At 54.3% G+C, this 13,851-nt stretch overlaps 1 protein-coding gene across 4 annotated transcripts in view; it reads right to left on the bottom strand.

Annotated features, from left to right (window-relative positions):
- Window positions 1–13,027, bottom strand: part of PSD4 (pleckstrin and Sec7 domain containing 4) — a 36,257-nt gene extending 23,230 nt beyond the window's left edge. For 2 of the 4 annotated variants that reach the window (XM_051836526.2, XM_051836561.2), the window contains exon 1: window positions 12,840–13,027. The gene's annotated coding sequence lies outside the window, so the exon portion shown is untranslated. Of the gene's footprint in view, window positions 1–12,271; window positions 12,315–12,839 lie in introns of all 4 variants that reach the window. The other 2 variants (XM_051836537.2, XM_017340163.3) reach the window with 2 other exon arrangements.
- Window positions 13,028–13,851: the final 824 nt, after the last annotated feature.

Genomic DNA, 13,851 nt, shown 5'->3' with positions numbered 1-13,851 from the left:
GTGGCCACTGCCACCCCGGGGTAGCACAGCTGGGAGGCTACAAGGCTGGGGTTAGAACCCAGAACCCCAGAGAACATGAGGCGACCATCATCCATTCCCCACGGCGGAATTCCCAGCCCAAGTCCCCAGCACACAGGTTACAGGGTCCAGGAGCATCAGCCTGAGGCTTCTCCCTGGGCACTGCCTACTCTCCAGCCTCAACTACCACAACCACTCTGTTGAGACCCCGCCCTAACCTGAGCTCTCATCCTGAAATCCAACTGCTTCCTTCTTTTTTTTTTTTTTTTTTTTTTTGATAGGCAGAGTGGACAGTGAGAGAGAGAAAGGTCTTCCTTTGCCGTTGGTTCACCCTCCAATGGCCGCCACGGCTGGCGTGCTGCGGCCTGCGCACCGCGCTGATCCGATGGCAGGATCCAGGTGCTTTTCCTGGTCTCCCATGGGGTGCAGGGCCCAAGCACTTGGGCCATCCTCCACTGCACTCCCGGGCCATAGCAGAGAGCTGGCCTGGAAGAGGGGCAACCGGGACAGAATCCGGCGCCCCGACCGGGACTAGAACCCGGTGTGCCGGCGCCGCAAGGCGGAGGATCAGCCTAGTGAGCCGCGGCACCGGCTCAACTGCTTCCTTCTTCCATGTGCATGGTGGTGACAGGTGCGCCTTCAGACCAGACCACCCCAGCCAGTCGCCCCCTGCAGCCACATGCCCCCCAAAGCACAAAGAGCCAAGCACCGCCTTTCTCCCCACACTCGGGGCGCCTGGCTTCCTGCACTTCTTTGTTCCTGGGTCCGCATGGCCGCCTCCTCCGTTGTAGCGCTGCCTTGCTGCCCAAGACTGAGTGTGGAGACAGCGCTGATGGCAGGGGCTGCATGGACCTGCTGGTCACCCACCCTCATGCACCTGGGATACTGAGCCAGGCTGGGAAACAGGAACAGAGGCAGGGCCACAGCAGGAGCCAAAGGCCAGGGGTCAGCTGTGCTGCTGCACAGCCACAGTCAGAGGAGGCCGAGCCTCCCGTCTCAAACCTGGCCTGCCACTGGCCAGGCCTCAGCTGAGGCCGGAGGTAGGAGACGAGGACACACTGCACATGACACAGCGTGTCAGCTTTGGTTACAACGTCTGCATATTCCAACCTATGAGATGGGCCTCTACTTCCTGGGGCTGGGGTGCTTGGGGCAGGCTCCTCTCCAAGCCCTCCATACTCAGGGTCATGCAAATCTGGCTCCTCCTCTCCTCCAGGCTGCAGTTCCTCCTAGGCGTGGGCTTTCACAACTCTTCCCAGCCAGGGAAGACACGGAGCCCTGGGTGCAAACCCTGCCCCAGCCTCTCAGGAGCGTGGCCACAGCTCGGCCGGCACGGGCTCCACACGGTGCTGATCTGTCATCAGGACCAGAACACATGACCCCTGCTCTGAGGGAGCGTCCCATCTAGTGGCACAGAGAGAGAAGAAACAGAGAGACTGGGTGTGCTCTGACCTGGGCCGCTGGGAGGGGAGAGAAGTGAGAGCGCAGCAGGGGTGAGTACATGGGGGAGGGGCAGTGCAGCACTTTAGGCATGGCCTCAGAAAGGCCTCCACATGGCCAGGCAGCAGAAAGCACACACCGAGGTGAGGCACCCAGCCAAGGGGCCCCAGAGATTGTGCAAGGAGGGACCAGGAGGGACAGGGCCAGAATCCACAGGGCCCACAGTCGTAAGTTACTGTGCATTTTAAGTGGGGGACATGCAGGTCAAGGAGTGCTGACGCATTTACGTTGAAGAGCACCTGCCCACTGAACTGAGAAGGCTGGCTGAGGGCCACCTGAGAGCAAGGGGCGTGTGGCGCACCGCTGATGCCGCTTGTGACACTGCCTGTTCAAGTCTTAGCTGCTCCCTTCCCATCCAGCTCCCTGCTAATGCACCTGGGAAAGCAGCAGAAGATGGCCCAAGTGCTTGGGTCCTGCAACCACATGGGAGACCCAGAGGAAGCTCCTGGCTCCTGGCTTCGACAGGCCTAGCCCTGGCCATTGCAGCCATTTGGGGAGTGAACCAGCAGATGGAAGATCTTTCTCTTTGTCTCTCCTTCTAACTCTGCCTTTCAAATAAATGGGAGAGAGAGAGAGAGAGAGAGAGAGAGAAGACAGAGAGAGAGAAGACAGAGAGAGAGAAAGATCAGGAGGCTCTATGAAGTTCAGGGGCAGGGGGAGGACAGTTGGGGTGGGGAGGTGGTAACAGCAGAGAAGGAGAGGCATACATCATGGGACACATTCAGGTGGGCTGGTAGACCCTGAAGCTTCTTCCAATGGGAGGTAAAGATGAGGGAGAGGGCAAGTGAAACTTCCAGATTTCTGGCTTGAGCAACTGGATGGACTCTAATACAGACTTTGGCTGAAAGAGGAGAGAACTGGGGAGGTAAGGCTTAGCGGAGAAGAACAAGCACTTGACTGTTTAAACCCTGGGCTTGAGCTACCTGTGAGACACTCAAGTAGGCAACTGAAGTTCGGGCCTGGAGTTCATGCACGTGGGTGACCAACAGGGAGGAGGTCAGAGCCAGCCAATGGGGGGCGCCCAGGAGGATGCAGGGGAGCAGTCAGCCAGGGGACTTCAGAGGGGCTGCTGAGAAGTGAGAGATATAGGCGGGAGGGTGTGGTCAGAGAAGACAAGGGCGGAGGATGTGGTGGGCTTTGCAGAAGTCTACCGGGAAGTCGAGAGGGCAGAAGTGGCTGATCACTGGCAGTGGTCACGCAGAGTGTACAGAGGAAGGAGACAGAGCCAGGTGTGAGTGAGGGCCCCCGCTCCTCCAGCTGGAAGGAGGCCCCAGGGGTCCGCCCCCTCAGCTGGTTCACAGGCCTGCACCGCGGCCCTTCTGCACTTCTCACGGTAAGGATGGGGCCACCTGCTTCATAGCTAACCAGGCCTCTGGATGAAGGCAGTTGGAGTGGCCGCTGCTCACTCTCTTTCCAAGTCACTTCGAGGTGATGCTATGGGAGACAGAGTCCGCGTCTCCCTTTCCTTCCAAGCAGAAGGCTGGGTACATGCATGGGATATGTGTGTGGAGAGGTACATGGGGTATTGCTAGGGGGTTGGTTCCTGCTTGCCCCAAAATTAAAGAAGAACTTCCCAGACCACTGGAGCGGCCAGCTCTGCCCCAGCTCCTAGCACTTTCTTCCTCCCAAGATGGCAAGAAGCAAAACTCTGGGTGGAAGACTCCCCTGGTACAGGCAAGGAGGGTACCCAGAGCCCCCGCTGGCCAGCAGTCAGTTTCATCCACTGCATCCTCTCCTCCACTCTTGGGGTTCCCACCCCAAGGCTCAGAGGACATCCAGCCTGCTGCCCTCACTTCAGGAAGGTGGCACCCAGCCCTGCAGAGCAGCCCCTGCTGGCTTCCTCGGTGTGAGCTGCTTCCTGTTTGTCCCAGAGGAAGTTGCTCAGCACAGGTGGTGGGGTGGCTTCACACACTGCACACGGGGCAGGGAGCGGAGCGCAGGGGCCTCTGGGAGGCAGGAGGCAGTGCACGGGCATCTGAGATACTCGGGGACTCTTGTGTGCTGACACTCACCAGAGTCTCTCCATATTATGCCTGAGCTGCGGGGGGGCTTGAAGGGGCATCCCCTGACCTAGCCCCTCCTCAAGGCTTGTGGTCTTGCCGGCGCCGTGGCACACTAGGCTAATCCTCCGCCTAGCGGTGCCGGCACATCAGGTTCTGTCCCGGTTGCCCCTCTTCCAGGCCAGCTCTCTGCTGTGGCCAGGGAAGGCAGTGGAGGATGGCCCAAGTGCTTGGGCCCTGCACCCCATGGGAGACCAGGATAAGTACCTGGCTCCTGCCATCGGATCAGCGCGGTGCACTGGCCGCGGCAGCCATTGGAGGGTGAACCAACGGCAAAGGAAGACCTTTCTCTCTGTCTCTCTCTCACTGTCCACTCTGCCTGTCAAAAAAAAAAAAAAAAAAAAAGGCCTGTGGTCCTAGAACCAGATAGAGAAGGCTCTTGGAGGCAAGACCAGGGGGCGTGAACAGGTCCCTGAGGTCGCCACCAACCTCCAGTACAGAACTTTCACTTGTGATTCCACAAGCAACAACTTCTATCTCTGCACCAGGCTGTCCCCACCCCACCTGTGGCCAGACAAATGCAACACCTCGTGTTTGAGGTCAGATGTCCAGGAACAGAGCGCCCAGGCCACAGCATGGATGGTCACCCCAGTTTTGTCTGTCAGGACTCCCCTCTTTGGCCCTCTCCAAATGAGCACTTTCCCTGCGGCCTCGTACCAGGGGTCTGTCCCTCTCGCGAGTAGTGAGTTGGGCTCATAGTCATTTATCCTGTCCACTGGCCTCCTTGGTACCAGAAGGCACCTACCACACATCTGCTGCAACAGATGTGCACGCCATTACTATGACGGCAAAAATGCTCATCACATCCATGCCCACAACAGCAACTGGATAAACGGATGACAGTGCAGCCATGTGGTCACCTGGTGAACCCAGGCAGCCTGCAGCTATCTTGTTTTTAAAGAGTATTTAACGAAGGAGAAGGATGCTCAAAGCATACTTTAAATTAGAAAATCTTAAATACTCATTTTTTTAAAAAAGCTTGTTTTGTGGGGGCAGGAATTGTGGCACAAGGGGTCAGGCCAAGACCTGTTGATGCCTGCATCCCTATCAGAGTATTGGTTTGAGACCTGGCTGCTCCACTTCAGATTCAGCTCCCTGCTAAGGAGCCTAGGAAAGCAGCAGCAGATGGCCCAAGGACCTGAGCTCCTGCCACCCACATGGAAGACCTGGATGGAGTTTTAAGCTCCTGACTTTGGCCCGGCCCTGACCTGGCCATTGCGGCCACTTTGGGAGTAAATGAGTGATTGGAAGGTCTCTCTCCATCCCTCTTTCTTTCTCTAACTCAGCCTTTCAAATAAATACTTCAAAAAAAAAAAAAAAGAAAAGAAAAACCCTTGTTTGTGTATTTCAACAATAAAACATCGAAACACTGAAAGCTATCTTTGAGGCCTCTTCCATCCAGCTCCCTGATGATGGTCTAGGAAAGCAGCAGAAGATGGCCCAAGTCCTTGGGCCCCTGCACCCCTGTGAGACCCAGAAGAAGCTCCTGGCTTCTGCCCAGCCCAACCCTGGCTGTTGCGGCCATTTGGGGAGTGAACCAGCAGACAGAAGACCTTTCTCTCTGTCTCTTCCTCTGTCTGTAACTCTGTCTCTCAAATAAATAAACCTTAAAAAAAAAAAAAAAACTATTTGGGCATGGTACCCGTAATCTATGTGATTTTAATTTCTTTATGCTTGTTTGGTATGTACTTAATTTTAAAAATTGATATTATGATTATTATCAGCAAACACAATAAAAGTATCAGCAAATTGAACTCATTAGATTAAATAATGATTGAATTTCTGTGCTCACTTTGAAGACTAGGAGAGCCTCAGTCAGTCTCTGTCCCCACTGCCAGTGCAGGCTGACCGTGGCCACGGGGCAATCTGCACAGGTGTTCACCGTCCTGGACTCTGCGCCGTCACCACCTCCCAAGTGGCTGCCCGTGTGACCTCTTGGATGTAGGCACGAGCACCCACGCCGGACTCAGAGCTGGCAGAAGGGCTGTTTGAAAGTGCGGACAGATGAGGAGCCTGCCTTCTGCGACGCAAAGCAGAGACTTCTGGGACATGAGGCTACCTTAAATTCCATCTAGAGAAAGGAGCAAAGAGTAAAACCTGCCCCAAATCCCTTTCCCAGCAGCACTTGCAAGGCCCCTAGGAGACAGAAAAGCCTCTCAAAGCCATAGAAGCGAGCATTATCACACGCTTTATCTCTCCCGTGTCCTCCAGCAAACCCATCTGCCATTACCAAAGAAACCTGTTTGTTCTTCCCCTAGGAACCTTTGCTGCCCCGCCCCCTCCCTTTCCCCTACTGAGTTAGGCATGGGAGCTGTTAACTGCAGCATCTAAGGAGGCAGCCACTCTTTGATTCCCCTTTGCACTGCTATGCATCTTTTTCTCCTGTTAATCTATCCTTTGTCAGCTTAATTTGCAGGTCCCAGCCACTGAACAAAAGAAGGTGAAGGGAAAGGCTTTTATCTCCTTCTTTGCAAAGGGTAGGGAGTCAGCACCAGGAATCCCCAAATCCAGGGCCCTGTTTACCTAGGTGGGTACTGGTTTGAAAATAGTGGACATTTTAAGTCGGTGGGCATTTATTTGAAAAGGCATTAATTAAGAAAAAGCGACAGGTGCAGTACACCTGTGACTTCATAGGAACATGATAAAGCAGACCTGCGTCGTTGTTGTTTGTCATGTGTGTATTCACAGAAAATATTAAATTCTGAGTGGAAGCGCGATGTCAGAGGTCACAACAGGGTTATATAAATGAGCAGGCAAGGTGTGCGGTGGAGCCGACCTTTGAGCCCTATCCCCTGGGAGAAAGCCGCAAATCTTCTTTAGATTGCTCATGAGCCCCACTTGGCCCGGAATCACCGCTTAGGAATCTGGGTGTATGCGATGGCCTTGGTGTCACAGAACAGGCAATGGGTGTGCTCTGACCAGGTCGAGCAGGCAAACAAGACTCAGGCCATTTCCTGGTCACCCATAAGGCCACACAGTCTTTAGGGAGGTGTTGGGGTCCCAATTAACCCTGGGAGGCACCAGCTGATGGTTCAAGTTTGTTGGATCCCTGACACCCACATGGGAGACCTGAACTGAATTTCCAGCTCCCAGGTATTTCAGGAGTGAATCAGACGATGGGAAGTCTCTCTCTGCCTCTCAAATAAAAAAAAAAAAAAGTTAAAAAAAAGAGACTTTCAGGGGTGGTCATTTGGCCTAGTGGCTAAGAAGCCCATAGCCCATATCAGAATGCCTGTGTTCAACTCCTGGCTCTGGCTCTGGCTCCCAACCAGCTTCTCCCCAGTGCAGACCCTGGGAGGCAGCAGGTGAGGGCTCATGTCCTTGAGTCCCTGCCACCCATGTGAAAGACCTCAACTGAGTTCCCAGCTTCCCACTGTAGTCTGGCCCAGTTCCAGCCGTTGTGGGCATTTGCAGAGCATGCCAGCTCTTTCTCTCTGCCATTCAAATAAAAGAAAGATATTTTTAACATGTGCAAGATTACCTTTAAAAATATTTCTTTAAAGAATTTTTAACCTGTGCAAATACTAGAGAGAAATAGCATCTGCTCACAATCCCACCGTCTTCTCTCTTTCTTTAAGAAGATTTATTTATTTGTTTGAAAGGCAAGAGAGAGAGAGAGAGAGAGAGAGAGAGAATCGATCTTCCATGTGCTGGTTCACTCCCTGAATGGCCACAACAGCCAGGTCTTGGCTGGGTCTCCCACACGGATGACAGCAGTCCAAGCACCTGGACCATCTTCTGCTGTCTCCCCAGGTGCATTAGCAGGGAGTTGGATCAGAAGCGGAGCAGCAGGGACTCAAATTGGCACTCTGATGTGGGATGTTGGGGATGTAAGCAACAGCTTAACTCGTCCTACAGCAATGCTGGCCTCTAACCACCCCCTGCTTCCATGTACTACAGAGCCCTGAGGACAAACATCCCTTCAGCCAACTCAACACGCCTCCTGTGACCCCACATCAAGCAGACACCTCTTGCTTTTGCCCCTTCTGACAGCACTCTAAGCTTATGACTAGGTACCTTCCCCATCACTACAGTCTTTGGTGTAGAAGTCAGGGGAACCAAAGGGAATGTGTCCCCCAAGCTTCCTGTGTGGAGACTTAAGCTCAGCCACATGTTGGTGGCACTGGAGAGGTGATTGGTGGGGGTGGGGTGGGGTGGAATCTGTCCTTGTGAATGGAGTCATTCATTTCTGAATGAATGGATTAATGCATTGAGGAGCCAAAGCAGAGTGGCCTTGCTATGTATGGAAGCAGCTCTCTAGCTAGCTTGCTCTGTGTCACCACGTGCCACCCCCACTCCCATGCTCTGAAGCAGCAAGACGGCCCTCACCACATGCCAGCACCACACTCTTGCACTTCAGCCTCAACTTCAGTTCAGCCTCCAGAGCTGTGAGCTCTGTAAACCTCTCTCCTTTACCAACGGCCCAGTCTCAGCTAGTCTGCTACAACAGGAAATGGACCAAGACACCAACTTCCTCCAGACCCCACCATTGGCCAAACCTCAATGGCCTCCATGATGCAGGCGTCCAGCCTGGACTGGGAGAGGGAGAGGAGCAGGAACACAGCTGACATCTAAGCAGGCCCAGGGGACAGCTGAGGGGCTGCAATACCTGCAGGGCAGCCAGGCCCTGGCTGTGAAGCTGGGTCCCAGCACTGGAGGGGAACAGACTGGAGTCTGACCCAGAGCGCCCTACACAGTCTTCACTCTGTATCTGTGTCCTCACCTCGGCCCGGGACCAGCACCTGCCACACGGCCACAACCATTTTATAAAGGGGCCAATTTCATTTGCCAACTCTGTGCTTCCCCAAAGCTGGGGCGGCACACAGAACTCCATCTTGGTAGACAGAATGACTTAGCAGTGTGGGCCCAAGGTCAGACCATTACTGTGGGGAGCAACCCAGACTGGACTGAGTTACTGATATTAAGACTTATTCTATGCATCTGCTCTCCCACAATATGGCGCTGGGAGAGGAGAAAACAGCTTCTACACAGCTGCCTCTTGCCAACTTGAGTGATGACCTCCAGGAGCTGATCCTGCTCCTGATTGGAGGAGAGCAGCGTACTCGGCGTGTGGGCAGCCAAGTTGGGATTGGCGGAGGAGGACTATAAAGGAGGAGAGAGACGGCATGCACCAGGAACATCTAAGGGGAACATCTAAGGGGAACACCTGTGCAGCCCCCGAGAGAGCTGGCCGGCGGTGTGCCGCTCCCCCGTGGAAGTGGGGAAAGTGGCCAGGGGGAACCGGTAGCCAACCCGGGAAGAACCAGCAGCAAACCCGGGGAGGGCCGAGCAGACAAAAGAACAGCGCAGGGTCCTGTGTCGTTCCTCCACGAAGACGGGGAGCGACACATTACTATGGTATAGCAGTTAAGAATATTGGCTCAAAAATTGCACCATTCGATAGCAAGTTCTAATTCTTCACTTACTTGTAAGCTTGGGCAACTTTCAGTTTTTTCATCTGGGAAATGGAATAGTAAAAGTATATATCTCACAGAATTGCTATGAAAGATTATTTATATAATTATTATTACACAAAAGAGGGCATGACACATTCAATAAGTACCAATTATTATATGCTCTCCTGTTGGCATTTTATTATTTACTTATTTATTTTGAAAGGCAGATAGACAGACAGTAGGATATCTTCCATCTGCTGGTTCACTCCCCCAAAACCTTCAATAGCCAAAGCTGGCACAGGCTGAAGCCAGGAGCCCAGAACTCAATCCAGGTCTCCTACACGGGTGGCAAGGGCTCAAGCACTTCAGCCATCATCTGCTGCCTCCCAGGGTGCAGGTTAACAGGAAGCTGGAATCGAGAGTGGAGCAGAGACTTGAACTCAAGCACTGTGATATGGGATGCAGGCATCCCGTGCAGTAGCTTAACTGCTGTGCCAAACACCCACGCCAGTATTTTCAATACACCTGCCAATGAGACCATCTAATGAGTTTAAGGATGAAAGAGTTGAGTATTGGGATTTTTCCCAGAAGGTAGCAGTTTCTCTCCCTATGTCCAGCTCCCAAGGTCTTCACTTACATGAAAACATTGAGAAGGGCCGGCGCTGTGGCATAGCAGGTAAGTCGCCACCTGCAGTGCCAGCATCCCATACGGCTGCCGGTTTGAGTCCCAGCTGCTCCACTTCTGATCCAGCTCTCGGCTGTGGCCTGGGAAAGCAGTAGAAGATGGCCCAAGTCCTTGGGCCCCTGCACCTGCGTGGGAGACCTGGAAGAAGCTACTGGCTCCTGGCTTCCAATTGGCCCAGCTCCAGCGTTTACGGCCATTTGGGGAGAAACCAGAGGATAGAAGACCTCTCTCTCTGCCTCTGCTTCTTTGTAACTCTGCCTTGCAAATAAATAAGTCTTTAAAAAAATAAAATTCTTAAGAATAATTTTTTTAAAGAAAAGTAGGTGATATGTCTCTTAGCAGGAGATAAGCTCTTCACCTCTGGAGGTCACCTCTTGCCCTGCTTCGTGTAAACCACAAGGCTGACCCCAGGCTCCTCTGGGAGCATGGAAATCTTCCTGCCACGGCACCTGTGGCACCACGTGCTCTCCTGGATGCTTCTGGTCACCACGCTGAGCCCTCCCCATCTCCCACCTCCCGCCTCCCTTACGGAGGGCTCTGAGACACCCCTTTAACTCCCAGAACCACACTAGATTCCTTCCAATTCCTCCAGAATGTTCCGCACGCTCATGCCTCAGGACCCTGGCACTCACTGTTCCCTTTGGCTAGAATGTTCTTTCCCCAGATGGTCACTTGTCTTCAGGCAGGTCTCTGCTAATCTTTCATCTCAGCATGGCCTGTCCTGAGCACTCCACTGAACACAGCAGCTCTGTACCCTTTTAACCACTTTTTCTCCACAGCACTGATCCGACACACCATTAACATCAAATACATTGTCTGTTCTCTCCACCGGAAAACAAGCTCTGTGAGAGGAAGGACTGTCCATTCTCTGACACATCCTTAAAACCTGGTCCATCCCTAGCTCATACAGGCCCTTGATAAAAGCAAATGTACCGCAAAATGTTCACGGAGAAAACAGTTAAGAGATGTCTGTTGGGGCCCGCGCTGTGGTGCCAGGGATTTCACATTCCCTTGTGACAGGGGCATCCCAAATCAGAGCACAGGTTTCAGTCCCAGCTACTCTGCTTCTGATCTGGCTTCCTGCCAATGCACCTGGCATGGCAAACGATGACAGCCCAAGTGCTTGGGCCCCTGCCATCCACGTGGGAGCCCAGGATGGAGTTCCTGGCTCCTGGCTTTGGCCTGGCCCAGACTTAGGTATTGAGACTTCTAGGGAAGTGAAGCAGCAGACGGAAAATCTCTGTCTTTCCCTCTTTCTCTGTTGCTCTGGCTTTCAAATAAATAAATCTTTTTTAAAAGGATGTTTTGGTGCAAAAAAGCTCTGAAAGCCATGCATAGTTTTTTCCATAATATGCAATTTCTATGAACTTCTAGAACATCTGTGTAATGGGTTCAAAATTTTTGCAGTGAAATAAATTTGTGGGTTTTTTTTAAGATTTATTTATTTATTTGAGAGGCAGAGTTACAGAGAGAGGGAGAAACAGAGCAAGAGGTTTTCCATCTGCTGGTTCACTCCCCAAATGGCCACAACAGCTGGAGCTGAAGCCAGGAGCCAGGAGCTTCTTCTGGGTCTCCCACGTGGGTCCAGGGGTCCAAGCACTCGGGCCATCTTCCTCTGCTTTCCCAGGCCGTTGCAGGAAGTTGGGTTGGAAGTGGAGCAGCAAGGACACGAACCTGCACCCACACGAGGCGCCAGCGCAGCAGGCGGAGGCTTAACCTACTACGCCACAGCACCGGCCCCTAACCTTAAGTTTTAATGCCATCTTCTATGATCTTTGTGAAGTCTCTTCATATTTGCTGAACAAACGAACCAATGAGAGAGTGAGCGAGCCAACAGAGCATACAATATGTTCTGGGGAAGCTTAATTCTAAGGCAGATTTAAGCCTCCCAGGAAGAAACACACTCGCTGGACTGCAGGGTGGAGCTAATCCACACTTGTCCATCATGCACTGACCGTGGCTTACAACTTCCTGCTCACAGGAGCAGAGGCCACCCCATCCCGAGCGTGAAAATGCGGTGACAAAGTCCCCTTGCTACCCTTTCCCGCCAGGGCCAGTTTTTCTCACAGTTTCTCCATCATGCTTCTCGTCACCCCCTTCTGCGATTTTCTGCCTTTTGCTTTCTCAGCATCGATCCCTCTCTGCAATAAGGCACTTCCTCTGTGGCCAAGCTTGTTCTCTCTCTCTCCTACAACCTGCAGGCACATGACCGTGTCCTGATGATGCCTGGTCCGTAGTTGGCTCTCAGGAAATATTCGCTGAGTGAAGGAACCACTCTTCTTCATACCCACCACAGAGACAAAATACTACCTGGGCTGAATGAATCACTCAAGCACCACCTGCCGCCTAAACTTGACCTTGCTGAGTTTCACATCCAATTAGTTGTTAATTACATCCAATCAGCTCCGGGCCTGGAGAGCGGCTGGGCTAATGGGGTGCACCGCAGGGGGAGGCCCTCCCTGCTCAGGCCTGTACTTGAATGCTGTTCCCCTGACCCAGGCCTGCACGCCGGCTGCAGACACGTGGGTCCGGTGGGCCCACTGACGAAGGTAGCACTACCCCAAGGGCAGGCTGGGAAAAAAAAAAAAAAAAAAAAACAGCAAGGAACTCACATCTCAGGCTCGCTCTTCCTACTGGAAAGATAAGCCGGGAGCCCTGGAGGGGAGGAAAGTTTGTCAGCTGGGAGACTGTTTCCCTCCGCCACGCAGGCCCAGAGCAGCCAGGGGCCAAGGCGGCAGGGAACAGGTGGGCTCCCATTCGTGCCAGCGCATTCCTGGGGGCAGACAGACAGGGAGAAGAGCCTGCCGGGTCCCGGGCACCAGGGACCACTGAGGCACTGGGCAGTAGGAGCTCGGGAGCAAAGCTGTCAGTGTTGCCCGGCTGCGCCACTGGAGGGCTGTAAGGGCGCCCTGTTCTCCAGCGGGACGAGGAGCCCAGATCCAGCAGCCCCGCAGGAGGAGCCCGCGGGAGAACCTCCCAGGGAGGCGCAGCCCAGCGGCCCCGGCTGCTCCCCGGCCCCGTCACCCTCTCCCCCCAGGGCAGGCTGGGTTCTTAGGGTCCCCCGCTCGCTGTCGACCCTCCTGCAGCCTCTCCTCGGCTCCAGGCCCATTGCCTCCAGCGTCGCAGGCGACAGCCACCCCGCAGGTGCTCCCCGGCCCGGCCCGCCCCACGTGCCCTTACCCACTTCCCGCCGGGCTCCTGCTCGGGCCTCTCGCCGGCCCGGGCGCCCCATGGCCCCGCGCCCGGGCGCCGGCCGGGGGCAGCGAGGCTGCGGGGCGGCGACTGCGCGGGGCTGGGCCCGTCCAGCTCGGACGCTCTCAGGAGGGACTCGGTTTCCGGGCGGGCGGCGGCGCGCGGGGCGGGGAGGGGCGGGGGGCGAAGCCGTCCGACTGGTCTGACGGCGGCGGCGCCGGGCGGGCCGCGGGGCAGGGCCTGGCGTCCCGCACTGCGCGGCCCGACCTGCGCGCTCCGCAGCTCGGGAGCCCTCTGGTTTGTTTTTCCAGCACGTAAACCGGAAACTGAGGCCAGACCCAGAAACGTGCATGCCTGGAGCAGGGCGGTAATTTAGAGTCCCTGCAAGTCCATTATGTATTCACTACTTACTTAGTTGAGCACGAGAGAAAAAGTTGCATCGTCGGCGTTCACAGTTTTGGCGGCTGGCGTGCGGATTGGTGGCATGGTGGCAAATAGCTGTGCCTTAGAACTTGAACTTTGCAAAAGTATCCTCGGACAGAGGCTGCCATTGGCAGGTTGTCCGTTTCCCACTCGCTGGCGCTATGCGGTTTATATGCAGATACCTAAGCATTTCTGGTATACCCGGTGGTCTTTTAGCTCCCATGGGCACTCACAACCTGGAGAAGCCATCTCTGGATCTGATGCTGCCTCAGATCTGAGCTGAGCCGGTTCTCTCCTAAGAACTTCAACCGCCATCAGCATAATGACTTTCCCTTGAGTGTGAGCTCCGTAGTCATCAGCCTCAACGCATTACTCCCCATAAGAACGACCCTGCGAGGCAGGAAGACTTTTTTTTTTTTTTTTTTTTTTTGACAGGCAGAGTGGATAGTGAGAGAGAGAGACAGAGAGAAAGGTCATACTTTTTCCGTTGGTTCACCCTCCAATGGCCGCCACGGCTGGCATGCTGCGACCTGCGCACCGCGCTGATCCGATGGCAGGAGCCAGGTGCTTCTCCTGG

This window comes from Oryctolagus cuniculus, chromosome 2 (assembly GCF_964237555.1).
Source record: "Oryctolagus cuniculus chromosome 2, mOryCun1.1, whole genome shotgun sequence".
In the NCBI taxonomy this organism is placed as follows: domain Eukaryota; kingdom Metazoa; phylum Chordata; class Mammalia; order Lagomorpha; family Leporidae; genus Oryctolagus; species Oryctolagus cuniculus.
Note: the sequence above shows the minus strand (reverse complement) of the source record. Positions and strands in the feature narration are given on the sequence as shown.